We start from the raw sequence: 15,212 nt of genomic DNA on the forward strand, positions 1-15,212 counted from the left end.
TGTTATTATTATTAGCAGTATTATTTATTAAATCCATATTTATATTTGTTTTATTAAAAACAAGCTTAGATTTGCCCACTGAATAAGATTTTATTCTCTCAATGTGAAGTATTTTCTAAGTGTAAAGCAGTTAATTTTCTCTTCTCAAAAAGTATGGAGGGTTTGCAGCAACATGCCAGCCTGTGTTAAAAATACGGTGTAAGATGAGTATGCCTGCACAGGAGCAACACTGGGAGAAGGCTATGCTGAAGAAGACTGATTGAGTAGAATAACTGAATATGTAAAGCTCTGATTATATATGAAGCTAGAGTGAGTAACATGTTATCAAGTGATTATGCTATCATGACAATGCATGTAAACACTTAGTCCTTTTGGATAAGTTGCATCTATGGAGAGAACTTTGTTTTCAAAACAGTTGCTGACATGACATAGACCTGTGACATCTCTGCTGACCATAGCAAGCTGGCTGAGAGCCAAGAATAACAGAGCCACCTAGAGTAAAAACCTATCCTAAAATGGTTAAAAGTTAAAATGAGACACCTAGGGGTGTGTCAAATAACCTCTATAAAGATTGTGGAAAACACAGAGACTTTAGAAAGAGAGAGCTAAAGATAGGAATTGTCCAGGAGAGACTTCAGAATGCTCTGGGGTCTGCTCTGCTCTTTCTCAGCTTTATTATGGAGAATAAGGTCTATTTTCTGATATTTTAAAACCTCCTGTCTGATAATTTCTAATTGATAAGAAGTCGAAATACGACACCACCTGTCAGGTTTTAGACCATATGGGGCAGAGCGTGTATCTAAGGATATAACTCAGTGTTTTGAGCACGCTTCGTTTTTATTGTTCTTTTATTCGTTTGCTGGAAATTAGAACTGAATTTAGAAATAAAATTAAATAAATTTAATAAAAACAAATCTTTGCGTTTAACAAACAAAATTAATTATGTAGGCTAATGGATGTCTGGGCGTACAAGTTTTCCCTAATCACAAGAGCGAAAGTGAAAGTTAATAATTTATCTCTCATTCTCTCATTCATTGTAGATGCTCTGTTTAACTGTTTTCTTGCTAGTGAAATGCTCAGTTATTCTACTTACACTAACTTTAAGTCGTGTAAATAGCAAATGCTCTTATGGCGTGACACAACTGGCTCCTAAAGGGAATGGGAGATGATAATCTGATTGGTTTATTCTCAAAACACACCTATAACTCATTAAGAGAATAAGCTCAACCCTGTTAGACCATGCTCCACGGCGCAAAGCTGATTCTTCTGTCCTTAAATTAGCAAAAGTGGATTCTGACACGCCCTGAATGTGTTTGCACCCTGCGCTTTGCACTTTGCACATGGATCGTCAAAATATAGCCCTAAATGTGTGATAAATCTGGTGCACTGGCGTAGTGGGTATCGTCGTTGCCTCACAGCAAGAAAGGTTCACAGGTTCGGTCCTCTGCTTTTTCAGTTGTCATTTCGGTGTTGGCGTGAGTTTCCTTTCCTCCTGCCGCTCTGGTTTCCCCCACAGTCCAAACACATGCACTGTAAAAAATGGGCGTGATTTCAACGGTAAAAAACTGTAAAAATGCTACAGTACCAATCCGTAACCTGGTTAACAGTATATTTCCTTAATATACACGGCGAATAACCGTGAATTGACTTTCCCAGAATTCCCTGCATGGCACATCACTTTTTATGCATTTTTTTTTGTTTCCCCATCAGTTATGTACATTAGAGATTTATGTTACATCTAATGTTGATAAACAATGTTTATTTCATGACTTTATTTTTAAGAGTGTTACCATACTGGTGTTTAGTAGCTGTGTGAATGACACTGAGCACCTTCTATATGCTGGTACTGTTTTTCTGCTTGTGGGAAATGTTGATTGTGATGAGCATTGGCTCATTATGTAACTTCCTCATCACCACCTGCATGTGGGTGTGCTAACGTGTCTAACTGTGTAACAAAATATGTTTAAATGTTGGTCATTCAAAACACAGACATATTACCTCTATAAATTTATAAAATACGGTAGTTTACCGTAAAAACGAGAAATTACTTTTACGGTTTGTACCGTGTTTTTAACGGTAAAGTACTGGCAACCACAGCTGCCGTTTTTTTACCGTAAATTTTACGGATTTTTTTTTACAGTGTGCTCTATAGGTGAATTGGGTTAGCTAAATTGTCCGTAGTGTATTTGTGTGAATGGGAGTGTATGGGTGTTTCCCAGTGATGGGTTGCAGCTGGAAGGGCATCCGCTGTGTAAAACTTGCTGGATAAGTTGGCGATTCATTCCACTGTGGCGACCCCAGATTTAAAAAAGGGACTAAGGCGAAAAGAAAATGAATGAATAATAAATCTATTACATGTCATTTGTTGTGTACCTGTACGTGCATATGTGGCCTTCCATTGTAACCAAAATATAATGTAACAAAATTATAACCCTAACTTCAAATATTATTTTATAAACAAAACAAAGCATCTGCTCATTGTTTACTTCCCATTCACATCAATTCTCATCATTTTGTAGAGGTATTTCATGCGTAAAATGTGCATACAGTAAACAATACACCAGAGCGGTACCAGCGGCACGAATATAATCCAAGTGATTTACAGCTCAGATTTCATTACATGTAATTACAGCCAGAACCAGTGAGATAATTGTCAACATGTGCTCTCATCCTCTTTGTCACCATTATCAGCCTTGCCGCAATATTAATAATCACGGTGATCATTAACATACTATTTATAACTTTCATTACGGTTGATATTAGCAGCATTCAGTTTGGAGGGCTTCGTGATGAAACGCAGAACAGAGAGAGCATTTTTATTGAATCTTTTTTTCCGCAATATGATTACAGGACGGTGGGGATCATCATTTACTGTCATTTATTTTCAATTGATCCTCTTAGTGTTTTGAAATCAGCTGAAGAGTCTCTCGCTCTGGATTTTGCATGAATACTGCAGCTGAGCTCAGAGACTGAAATGCAAGTGTGTCTGTGTAATAAACACCCAGTGTATCTGTTCATATTTACACACAAAATCAGTTAGGAAAAGAGGGGGCTGATAACATGCACGTTAAAGGGATAGTTCACCCAAAAAATGAAATTTTACTCTCTATTTACTCTCCCTCGAGCGTTTCCAAGCCTTCATGGGATTTATTTTTCATGTGTTGAACACAAATAGATGTATTTTGAAGAAAGCTGAAAACCGGTAACCATTGACTTCCATAGTAGGAAAACAAATACTATGGAAGACAATGGATACCGGCTTTCAGCTTTCACTATAGAAGTCAATGGTTACAGATTTTCAGCTTTCAAATACTATGGATGAATGTCAATGGTTACCGGTTTTCATCTTTCACTATGTAAGTCAAAGGTTACCGGTTTTCATCTTTTACTGTGGAAGTCAAAGGTTACCGGTTTTCAGCATTCACTATACAAGTCAATGATTACAGGTATTTATCTTTCACTATGAAAGTCAATGGCTACTGGTTTTCATCTCTCACTGTGAAAGTCAATGGTTACCAGTTTTCAACTTTCACTTTGGAGGTCTATGGTCATCAGTTTTCAGCTTTCACTACAGAAGTCAAGGGTTACCGGTTTTCAGCTTTCACAAAGGAAGTCAATGGTTACCGGTTTTCAGCTTTTACTATGGAAGTCAATGGTTACAGATTTTCATCTTTCACTATAGAAGTCAATGGTTACAGGTTTCAGCTTTCACTTTGGAGGTCTATGGTTACCGATTTTCAGCTTTCACAAAGGAAGTCAATGGTTAACTCTGTTCAGCTTTCACTATGGAATTTAATGGTTACAGGTGTTCAGCTTTCACTATAGAAGTCAATGGTTACAGGTGTTCAGCTTTCACTATAGAAGTCAATGGTTACAGGTTTTAGTTTCACTATGGAAGTCAGTGATTATAGGTTTTAGCTTTCACTTAGCGTTCACTTTGGAAGTCAATGGTTACAGGTTTTCAGTTTTCACCACGGAAGTCAATGGTTACCGGGTTTTAGCTTTCACTATAGAAGTCAATGGTTACATGTTTTAGCTTTCACTGTGGAAGTCATGGGTTACAGGATTTAGCTTTCACTATGGAAGTCAATGATTACAGGTTTTAGCCTTCACTATGGAAGTCAATGGTTACAGGTTTTAGCTTTCACTATGGAAGTCAATGGTTACAGGTTTTCAGCTTCCACTATAGAAATCAATGGTTTCAGGTTTTAACTTTCACTATGGAAGTCAATGATTACTTGTTTTAGCGTTCACTATGGAAGTCAGTGGTTACAGGTTTTCAGCTGCCACTATAGAAATCAATGGTTACAGGTTTTAGCTTTCACTATGGTAGTCAATAGTTACCAGTTTTCATCTTTCACTATGGATGTCAATGGTTACCGGTTATCTATCTATCTATATCTATCTGTCTCTCTCTCTGTTTGTCTGTCTGTCCTTTTTTTCTCTATAGAATTTTGAGCAAAAAAATCTCCACTCTAATACATCCCATAATCATGCTATAAAAATGACTGCTACTCTGCATGAAATCATAGTCGTCCCGGTGTGGTGGTTGTGTGCAGACCTCCTCTGCGCTTTTCCCCACTCAGCAGTTCCTCTACACCTCATAACCCACCAGCATCAGGAATAAAGACACACACACACACACACAAAGAAAGAGCACATTGTTATTCAGCACCAGGCACTGCAGTGGAGCCATTGGTTGATGGCGGGAAAACTGGGCGTGCAGAATCAGATCCAGCCAGAGAAACACACTGCCATCTGGATCTGTACATCACAGAACCGGCGCGATGACATCACATTCACACACCTGTCCATCACTGACAGATGCCACGCCCACTCCGTCAACACATGCATGACTAACCAGCCATTCGACATGTCACACATTCGACATGTCGTTCATTCATCACTGACCACCCACACACATTCTGGACACTACTAGCAGATCCAGGCTGTGTATTACTGCGTTTATAAGCAAGTAATGATGTTTCACCGTGATTAACATGGAGAGCGTTTGGTGTGTCGTGGCTTTGAGCAAAAAACACATTTATGCATTTGGCAGACAAGAATTACAGGGAATGAACCCTGTGACCTTGGGATTGTAAGCATCATGGACACAAAAAACATGCATGATTTTTATTATGATTAAGCACATTGTTTGCTCATTTAAAGAATTGTTTCTTGTATTCATTAATAACAGTTATACCCTGAGTTAATAATTGTATATTATTTAAACTTAAATGGCTGATTCTTAATTTTGTGCTGACAAAATCATTATATTTTCAGATTTTTCACTGCAATTAAAAAGTGCTGAGCGCAGTGAGCAGGGAAAAGTGCAAACTGAGCTTTGATTAAATCTTTATTCAGAGCAAAGGTAGTTTTATATCATGAAAATGGTATCACAATGTGATCATTTTTTTACAGAAAATGCAATGGAATTGCATTATATATATATATATATATATATATATATATATATATATATATATATATATATATATATATATATATATATATATATATGATAAATTAAATATATTAAATATATATTAGTGCTGTCAATTGGTTAAAAAAATTAACCAATTAATCACACTTTTTTTGAAAATTTATCGCGATTAATCGCATTTACAAGAATGAAACTGTCATGACTGTGTTTGTCCACCAGATGCCACTGTTTTTCGCCAGCAACCACCAGCGGACTACAGTGGCTTTAAGACTACATTTCCATACATTCTTTCGCACACACACCCGGTCTGTCATTGTCGTAAATTTTGACGTCTCATCAATTAGAAATGATCAGACCGGAGGTTTTGAATATCAGAAAATAGACTTTATTCTCCATAATAAAGCCGAGAAAGAGCAGAGCAGACCCCAGAGCATTCTGAAGTCTCTCCTGGACACCTTCTAAAGTCTCTCCTGCTCCTTCTCCTTTATTTATGTTTTTGACACACCCCTATGTGTCTCTTTTTAACTTTTGACCATTTTTGAATAGGTTTTCTAGACTAAGGGGTCCTGCTATTCTTGGCTCTCAGCCCACTAGCTCATGTCAACAGAGATGCTACAGGTCTATGTCAGCAAAGTATAGATGCAACTTATGCAAAGGAACTAAGTGTTTACATACATTGTTATGATAGGATAATAACTTGATAATATGTTACTCATTCCAACTTCTGACACATATACCTTCATAAAAAGTATTTAACATATATAATCAGTGCTTTACATATTCAGTTATTCTACACATCAGTCACTCAGCCTTCTCCTAGTGTTGCTCCTGTGCAGGCATACTCATCTTACACAGACATATCCCTGTATTTTTAACACAGGCTGGCATGTTTGCTGCAAACACTACATACATTTTTTGAAGAGAAAATTAACTGCTTTACACTTAGAAAATACTTTACAGTGAGAGAATAGAAATCTTCTTCATCATCTACACTGATTTACAACCACAGCTGTCTCCGTTCTCCGTTGATTACCTGGACTATATATTCAGTCATTCATCCTCTGTTTGTCAGTTGGTTGTTGTCATTGTTGGTATGTTGTTCCTGATCCTGATCCTGATCCTGATCCTCATCCTGATCTTGATCCTGATCTTGATCCTGATCTTGATCCTGATCTTGATCTTGCTCTTGCTATTGCTATTGTATCTTGTCTTAGTGTTAAAGTTTAGTCCAAGTTTAATCTGCTTGAGTTGCTCGTTTGTTTGTTTATTTTGTTAATTTGTGACTTTGATTTTTGGATTTTGTCACTGTTGCTGCACTTTCACATTAAAGATCTGCACTTGGATTCTACACCCGTTTTTGTTCCTGTTTCAATCCTGAATCGTGACAGAAACTTGTAATTTTGGCTATTCAAATGTAAAATTAATGTAAACGCAAGAGAAAAACTATTTAAATTCAAAATATAATTGTTTATTAGAATTTTTGTTTAACTTGTAACACAGATTTCTTCTATAATAGATTAGATAATCTTAATAGATAATCTTATTTATCTACATTTACTTCCATATTCCATCCAGCCATTTGATTTTCTAAGCAACGTGTTAGTAAATAACCAAATTTAGTATGTTGATTTTGGGTGGTACGATGGCTCAATAGGTAGTGCTGTCGCCTTACAACACAAAGGTCGATGGTTCAAGCCCCAGCTGGGTCAGTTGGCATTGCTGTGTTGAGTTTGCTAGTTCTCCCTAAATATAAACTTTGATATAAATGGCCTTGGGAGTAAGTAAATAAATTACTGATTTTAAAGTATTGCTCTTTAGTTAGTTAATGCTAATGTTCACATTACAATGAAGTGTTAGCTAGATCTCATTCTTGTTTCATTCTTGCTGATTTTGTCGTTTTGCTGATATTTTCCAGCTGTATAGCGGAGCAGAAATGCGTCTAGCCACACGGGAACAAGCCTGTCACAACTCTGAAATAAACACAAACACTGTCTACTTAGTGTGTGAGACGCACCAGTCTCTTTACCTGTAAACTCTCTCTTTTTTTGTCAGGATTAGATTATTTTTCAGCCCCAGCGGGTTGGAATGGGTGCTCAGACAGCCTGACGAAGATGTCACGCGGGAACGATATTTATTACGCTAATGCAATGAGTGAATAACATTGCTGTAAACCCCGGCGTGCGCTCAGTCGGTGGTGTCGGCAGCTGCAAATAATCCTCTCCAGTTCACTAGCTGTGCTAATAATCCTCCGCAATAATCTTCAATTAGAAAAGCTGCCGAATTCGAGGCGGCTGTGAATGAAAAGGTGTGCAGGCTGCCTTTGTGATTGGCTGCAGAGAAAGAAAGAGAGAGAGAGAGAAACACTGCTAAGAAGTGGATTATTCTGGCTGACACCAGAATTTCCGCACAACGTTTCTCAGTCTGGCTATTATAGCTGAAAAAGAACAAAGTCCGCTAGCACAGATCGCTTCTCGCTGTCATTGTTGTACTAATAACAGCCACTTTCATCACACAGAAGCAATTCCAGCCTTGTTCTTGTAGCTAAAGGTTTTTGTTGTTGTCTTTTTGCTCTCGCTGAAGACAAAGACGTGTCTTAGAGGTGCGAGATGCTTATGGTGAGAACGACACAGACTCCAGTTTTTTATTAAAGCCTTTCAGTTTAGTCGGTGGACCGTTTGATGCTCGCCTCCTCCTTTCATTGCTCTTGTTACTTGTTAAATAAATAATTGGTGTGTAAATTAAAATTTTGAGGTGAACTATCTATGTAAAGGGCTCCAATTTTTACAAGATGTAAAATAAGACTGTTATGTCTCCAGAATGTGTCTGTGAAGTTTCAGGTCAAAATCCTCATGAGATCATTTCAAGAGTTGACACTTAGCTGATGATTGATAGTAAAGCTAGTTTGGCGTGCTGTCCCGGGAGAGAGCCCTGAGCTTATAAGATCCTCGAGCCCTGGGCACCCTCTCGTTGCAAGGCGAGAGGGGAGTTTGAGCTCAGGTAGATCTCGATGACTCCCCTTCTTGCTTGTTGTAGCTAAGTGTCAGATATGGATGCTGAAAGGTGTTCTCAGAGTTTAGCTAAAGTATTTGGATTAACTGTTTAGAGTGCTTGTTTTTGAACTGTGGGAGGAAACCGGAGGACCCCGGGAAAACCCACGCGACCACGGGGAGAACGAGCAAACTCCGCACAGAAATACAGTCTGGTTTGGAAAGGAATTAAACCAGGGGCGTTCTTGCTGTGAGGCAACAGCGCAAATCGCTGGCCACCGTGACGCTCGTTTGAAAGGAGGGAAAGTAGGGTTGGGTGGGGGGGTTTCTTCAAGACGAAGATATTGAGATGAGAAATGTCTGGTTATTTATAGTGAGTTAAGGATCGTCTGATAGGATAATCAGTCATTAGCTAAAGTTGGAACAGCTGTGAACAATCATAAGCACGTGATCCTCTCGAAATTTGTTTATGAATCAACTTCACTCATATACCCTACTGAAAATGTCAGTTTTGTGGTCAGAGGGAATTGTAGTTCTTTTGTGCCTGTGCCTTTAAATGCAAATGAGCTGGTTCACCCCATCGACTTTTTGGACATTTCACTTCATAGAACCAAGATCGGATATCAGGGTAAACAGTAAAATGACAGAGAAAGAGAGAAAAACATTGCCAAGAAGTGTGTTATGCCAGAATTATTCAGAATTTCTGCCTCATTTCTCTGTCTGCCTAATATAGTTGAAAAAGAACCAAGTTTGCTTCTCACAGACCGCTTCTCGCTGTCATTGTTGTACTAATAACAGCCACTTTCATCACACCGAAGCAAATCCAGCCTTGTTCTTGAAGCTAAAGGTTTTTGTCGTTGTCTTTTTGCTGTCGCTAAAGGGAAAGATGAGTCTTAAGAGGTGTGAGATGCTCATTTTGAGAGCGACACAGACTCCAGTTTCTTATCAAAGCTTTAAATTTTGTGGTGAACTATCCCTTTAAAGGCCATTTTGGCCATATTACAAGATGTAAAATAAGTCTTTTATTTCTCCAGCAGTGCGATGTCTAATGTGAAACATCGCGATAGACGATGGCATCATCATCATTGGCGGAGGTGAATTAATTATTTATGAATAATTAATTAGTTCATAATAAATAAATTATTTGTAGCCTAACATTTCAACTACCTGACTCGCATGGTCTTTGTTTTACCCATAAATAAATCATAAATAAATAAAGATAAGTTGCACACAAATCACCACCTGCCAATCCGTGGGAGGTTGGTCTGTAAAAAAGGTGCACAACCAACAGTATCTGAGGTTTTCACAAAAATTGCTAAGTACTAGTGTGAAAGTGAAAGACTGAAGCAGTGTATTGACGCTGTGACATGCCAAGTTTATAAGATGTGAAATAAGTGTTTTATGTCTCCAGAATGTGTCTGGGAAGTTTTTATTCTTGTAGCTAAAGGTTTTTGTAGTTGTCTTTTTGCTCTCGCTGAGGAGAAATAAGTGTCTTATTCTGTGTTCACACCAGACACGGCATGCGCTAATAAATCGTGCTATTTTAAACATTTTGAGTTTACTTGCATCTTTCGAGTGTCAAATCCGCTGCACAATAGGAGCAGATTCGCATCATAGGTGGGGTTTCTGTCTGCCCGGTGACTCTAGCTTCAATGCTAAACAGCTGACATGGATTTTATTGAGAGAATAGCTGTGCTTTATGTGCTTTAGAAAGGCTGAAAAACCTCATAGATTTGTTGAGCACCGTGTTTTAGTCCACTAGATCCTTTCAGAGGTGCACCAGCACTTTGAGTTCAGAAAATATACCTAAATGATGGAAGCTTTCAGCGGTGCTTCAGACTGAGCCGAGCCCTGTTTGATGAGCTGGTCCCACTTTATATTAAGTGGCCTTAACTAATATGTACTTACATGGGAATTAATAGTTTGTTACAATGTACTTATTGTGTAAATAAATGTATTTACTGTGTACTTATGCTTGATTAAATACATGTATGTAATTACATCTGTAATTAACTTTTGTAATTACATTTGTAAATACACTGTTGACCATCCCTTACACCTTAACCCACCCTTAAACCTACCCATACCACCAAACCTGTCCATAACCCAACCTCTATCCCAACTCAACAGCACCACAAGTGTTCTCAAATACATTATAAACATAGTAAGTACATTGTATTTATTTTTGATGTAAGTACATAGTAGTTAGGGACACTTAATATAAAGTGGGACCGATGAGCTGATGTCTGCTGTTGGCAAGGGGATTTTCCTTGGGACACCAACAACAGGCACTACGTCATAATCACGTCCCTGGAACAGGCTCTTGATTGGTTAACGCGTCGAGAATGTCTGCTGAACTTTAGATTTTCCAACTCGAAGTATTTGTGCGTTAAGGACGTCATTCAGGCAAATCGCTCAACTCGCGCTACATCATTCGTGCTACTACCTCATTCACACGACTTGTGCCACAGGATGTCTATTCGCATCTTTGCATTGACTTAACATGTAACATGTCACTCATGTTTGACGCTTCATCCACGTCTGGTGTGAATGCAGCATGCAAGTGCGAGATGCTTTTTTTTGAGAGCGACACAAACTCCAGTTTCTTATCAAAGCTTTTTAATTTTTTGGTGAACCATTCCTTTATTGAGTAGACTATTCCTTTAAAGGGCTGTAATTCTGGCCATTTTACAAGATGTAAAATAAGTCTTTTAAATCTCCAGAATATGTCTGTGAAGTTTTGGCACATAAACTCCCATCAGATCATTCATTATACCCTGCTCAGAGGGACAGGGTCAGAGGGAATTGTAGCTGTGACTTTAAATGCAAATTAGCTGGTTCTCCTCTGTTTGACTCCACCCACTCTCGGGATATTTCTTTTCAGAGAAGGATAACTAGGGTTGGATGCAACACAGCAAAATGAAAGAGAAGAAGTGGATTATTCAAGAATTATCCAGAATTTCTGCTGCATTTCTCTGACTAAAGACGTGGTTTATACTCGACGCGTCTGCTATTTCGATTGAGTGTGCGCAGCAGATGTGACGTCATCGTGGAGTTTGCAGAGGTTCGCTTTGGGTGTACGCGACATGATTTTGGACAGTGGATCACATGATTTTTTTGGAGACTCGAGCGAACAGTTTACCAGACGCTGCGTTTGATTTGAGTTGAGGGTGAACCACTTTTTAAATCGATTTTGTCTGAAACAGGTACAACTGTACAGACATCCTTATGATCTCTGAGATAACCAGATGACCAGGGCTTGACATTAACTTTTTTGATCACCAGTCACTGTGGCTAGTAGATTTCCAACATTACTAGCCACTCGCCATTTTCACTAGCCACACTTTTTTTGTTGGGAAATATATTTATATGCATAAATTTGACTTTGACATGCTAAGATCACCTGATTTAGATGTTGTGTTATGTCCGCAACATGCCTCCTCATTCATTTAACTTCTTGTGTGTGTTGTGTATTAGCTTGCTCAGTGTGCATAGATATATACACTAGATCTCGCCTGGCCTATTGTTGTCTATTGGACGGAATGCGTCAATAGCGCCGCCATCTTGCTACAGGGTAGCGCTCCTTTGAAATGAATACGGGACCAAGGTACAGTGGAGGACTGTGGCCATCCAAAGCCAGAGATATACACATATATCTATGATCGGGAGTTTTCCTGGATGTTAGTATGTAATTTTTTTTTTCTAATTACGAAAATTATAATTTTACATCACTTTTCTACATTGATGGATGAGTGACCGCACGGGCATTCCTGACAAAAAGCTTGTGTTTGTGTGTACAGAAGTGTACTATTCAACAAAACTAGCATAAGCCGAGTGTTTAGTGCGAGTTGGAGCTGCTTTGCCGTATGGTGAATGCGGTAAGTGACTGTTATCATCAATAACGTTACCTGTTTAGCACAAAAGTTCAGAACATTCAAAAACAGAAAAAAACTTAATATTACCTATGAAATGTTCTGCCTTTGTGCTTTGTTTTCTTTGTTTGCTCGTTTCTACACCCGTAGACTGTGCTAAAGTCCCGCATCTTCACGTAATAACACTGTCTTGACTAGTGCAGTTGAATGACATTTGTCCTGGGAGCACTGTACCAATGTGACGGCGCTATTGACGCATGCTCAGGGTCCCTATGCGATATCTAGTGTATATATCTATGCTCAGTGTGCATGAGCAAATGGGTTGTCGCAATGCAATCAGTTTATATTTTACATGACTTTTTATAGCTCATAATTAAGGATTTACCAAATTTATCTCTGACCACACCAAATAAGTATTTCTTAGCCACAATGTTAAGGAAACAAGGAAAATATAGCTTTATTAGTGCACTTTTTAATTCAACAAAACTTTTGTTTAAAAAAACATTACAGTTAAAAAAAAATAATTATTGTCATGTATCTTAAATATGCACAGTAATCTGTCCTGGCTAAAAGTCCCAGATCAGCAGTTAACTACAAACATGGAGTAATCTCCCATTTAAGTAATGTTATTGTAAAAAGTATGATTAAACCATATTACGAAAAATAACTTAGCAAAAGAAAGCAGGTGAAACACACCGTGTGTGATAATGGAAGGATGATCACATACACACAGTTAATATTGGCCTGTTAATCTGTTCAAAGCATAATTAAAATGAAAGCAGTGACCGCTGCTGCTTACAAAAGAATGTGTTTTTTTATCCTAAGGCTTGAGCTCTCGAAAGCAGCAGGACTGTGCGTGCAAGATCATCGCACTTTGTTCAGTCTATTTCAAAGGGAAAAGATCTCAACATTTGCGCTTTCTCTAGGCGTAGGATTGGCGCAAGTAAATGGGAGTGATCATCCTCTCGTTCGGTTTTTACCTTCTTTGTTGCTGTTTTGCTCGCGCGAACACAGTTATTTTTGTCAGCCATGCGTATTGTCGAACCCTGCTTTAAGAAAACTACAATTTAAAAATGATTTCCAACCAGCCAAAGTGGCTAAGGGGGTGTCTGTCTAACCCGCCAGAGCTGAAATCTACCCGCATTTGGCGGGTTGGCGGGCGTTAATGTAAAGCACTGCTGATGACCAATAAATATTGGCTAGAAATTGCAGCCGAAAGGAGGAAAGTTTTTGTTAAAAAAAAGTTTGGAAAAACCTGAGGGAAAAGTTTGTTGAAGCCAAAAGAGGTCATGGCAAAAGTGGAGACCCAGGTACACAGTTACAGAATATGTTTTTCCACCAGTCACTGGTTTTACACTGATGTATATATTTAATTTTGCATTTAAAACAATTTAATAGTTACAAAACTATAATTAAGGAACAAATTATTTCTTTAATAACTGGAAAGGAATATTTGAGCATATCGGTTTACAATATACTGATGCCTGTTTCTCTAGGCTTTATTGGTGATAATGTTCAGGGAATGTTAGACCATTATTGCCTTTTAAGCAAAAGAAGAGGGCAGAAACTAGCAGCTAGACAGAAATGTGTGAATTGTGGATGGGGCTAAATCTAAAAAAACATCAGTATTTTTTAGCTTTTATTCTTGCCATAATAACAAATATATTTGCAGAGCAACCCATGTTCTGTTGTCATTCATATTTTAACCCTTACAGGCTTACTGAAGTTTGTCCTGCGCGCTTGCGGTTCTTTTTTAGTTACTTCTTTGGTTTGGTGCGTTAATCTGATCGTTACTATTATTCAAAAGAAGGTAATGATTCGCACTCAATTGCTTCATACTGTTTTTATTTTTACTTTTTCTTACATTTTACAGGTGATAACAGACAAACAGATGTTTCGGCACAAAGCCTTCCTCAGTGAACCCTTACAGGCTCAAATAAAATTTTAGAATCAGGCAAAATCTATGCTTTTAACTAGCAAATCAGCAACGCCTGCCTTGAGAGGGTTAATCAACTTTAATAGGTAAAACTGTCTGCAAAAAAGTGCTGCATCAAAGTTTGATTTTAAGAAATCTTGAATGGTTATAAAAATCCTTATAATCATTAAAATAATTTATAAAAATACTAAAAATTATGTTAACAACATGACGTAGTTCCAGAAACTTTCTACTTCTCTGTTTATCCGTCTGACTTTACGGTCATTTTCTTTTGACCGCCCTCTGTCGTTTTATAAAGTATAAAAGCCTCGTTCGTTTCACGAGGTGCACACACAGTCAATGGAGGTGCGTGATGCTGCGCCAGGCGAAAGTACAAATCCAGCTTAACTGAAAAAGAACAAAGTCCGCTAGCACAGATCGCTTCTCGCTGTCATTATACTAATAACAGCCACTTTCATCACACAGAAGCAAATCCAGCCTTGTTCTTGTAGCGAAAGGTTTTTGTTGTTGTCTTTTTGCTCTCGCTGAAGGGAAAGACGAGTCTTAGAGGTGCGAGATGCTCTTTCTGTAGCTCACAACGGCCAGTGAATAAAGCACAGTGATGCATCAGCCAACACACACACACACACATTCTGTGATGTTTATCCGAGAGCGACACCGACTCCAGTTTTTTATCAAAGCCTTTCAGTTTATTCGGCGGACCGTTTGACGTTCGCCTCCTCCTTTTCATTGCTCTTGTTAAATAAATAAAGTCGATTCTGCTGAAATTAATTTTAATCAAGGTGAAGGGCGCGATTTCTGCTCCGCTAGAAGAAGTGCCAAACAGACTTGCCAACGTAGACTAGAAAAGGGTCGTTGCATGTGTTTGAGTGTTAAGTCTGAAGGTTATATAAGTAGTTTGAAGAGAGATGTGAAGGTTATGTAAGGCCTTTGCATCTGACTGCAGGATTGATGTAGGCTGTGCATTCAGACAT

The 15,212-nt window shown here is 38.3% G+C and overlaps 2 protein-coding genes and 1 long non-coding RNA gene across 6 annotated transcripts in view; 2 read left to right on the plus strand and 1 right to left on the minus strand.

The window, feature by feature from the left end:
* iglon5 (IgLON family member 5) overlaps window positions 1-15,212 on the plus strand; it is a 390,249-nt gene that overhangs the window by 338,375 nt on the left and 36,662 nt on the right.
* LOC147840452 (free fatty acid receptor 3-like) overlaps window positions 1-15,212 on the minus strand; it is a 94,957-nt gene that overhangs the window by 4,948 nt on the left and 74,797 nt on the right. The window lies entirely within an intron of this gene.
* On the plus strand, window positions 982-12,796 carry LOC147840453 (uncharacterized). The gene is made up of 3 exons (XR_015512316.1): window positions 982-2,288; window positions 11,455-11,917; window positions 12,607-12,796. It is a non-coding gene; the product is annotated as an uncharacterized LOC147840453 (long non-coding RNA).

This window comes from Danio rerio, chromosome 16 (assembly GCF_052040795.2).
Source record: "Danio rerio strain M-AB ecotype USA chromosome 16, GRCz13ab, whole genome shotgun sequence".
Lineage (NCBI taxonomy): Eukaryota > Metazoa > Chordata > Actinopteri > Cypriniformes > Danionidae > Danio > Danio rerio.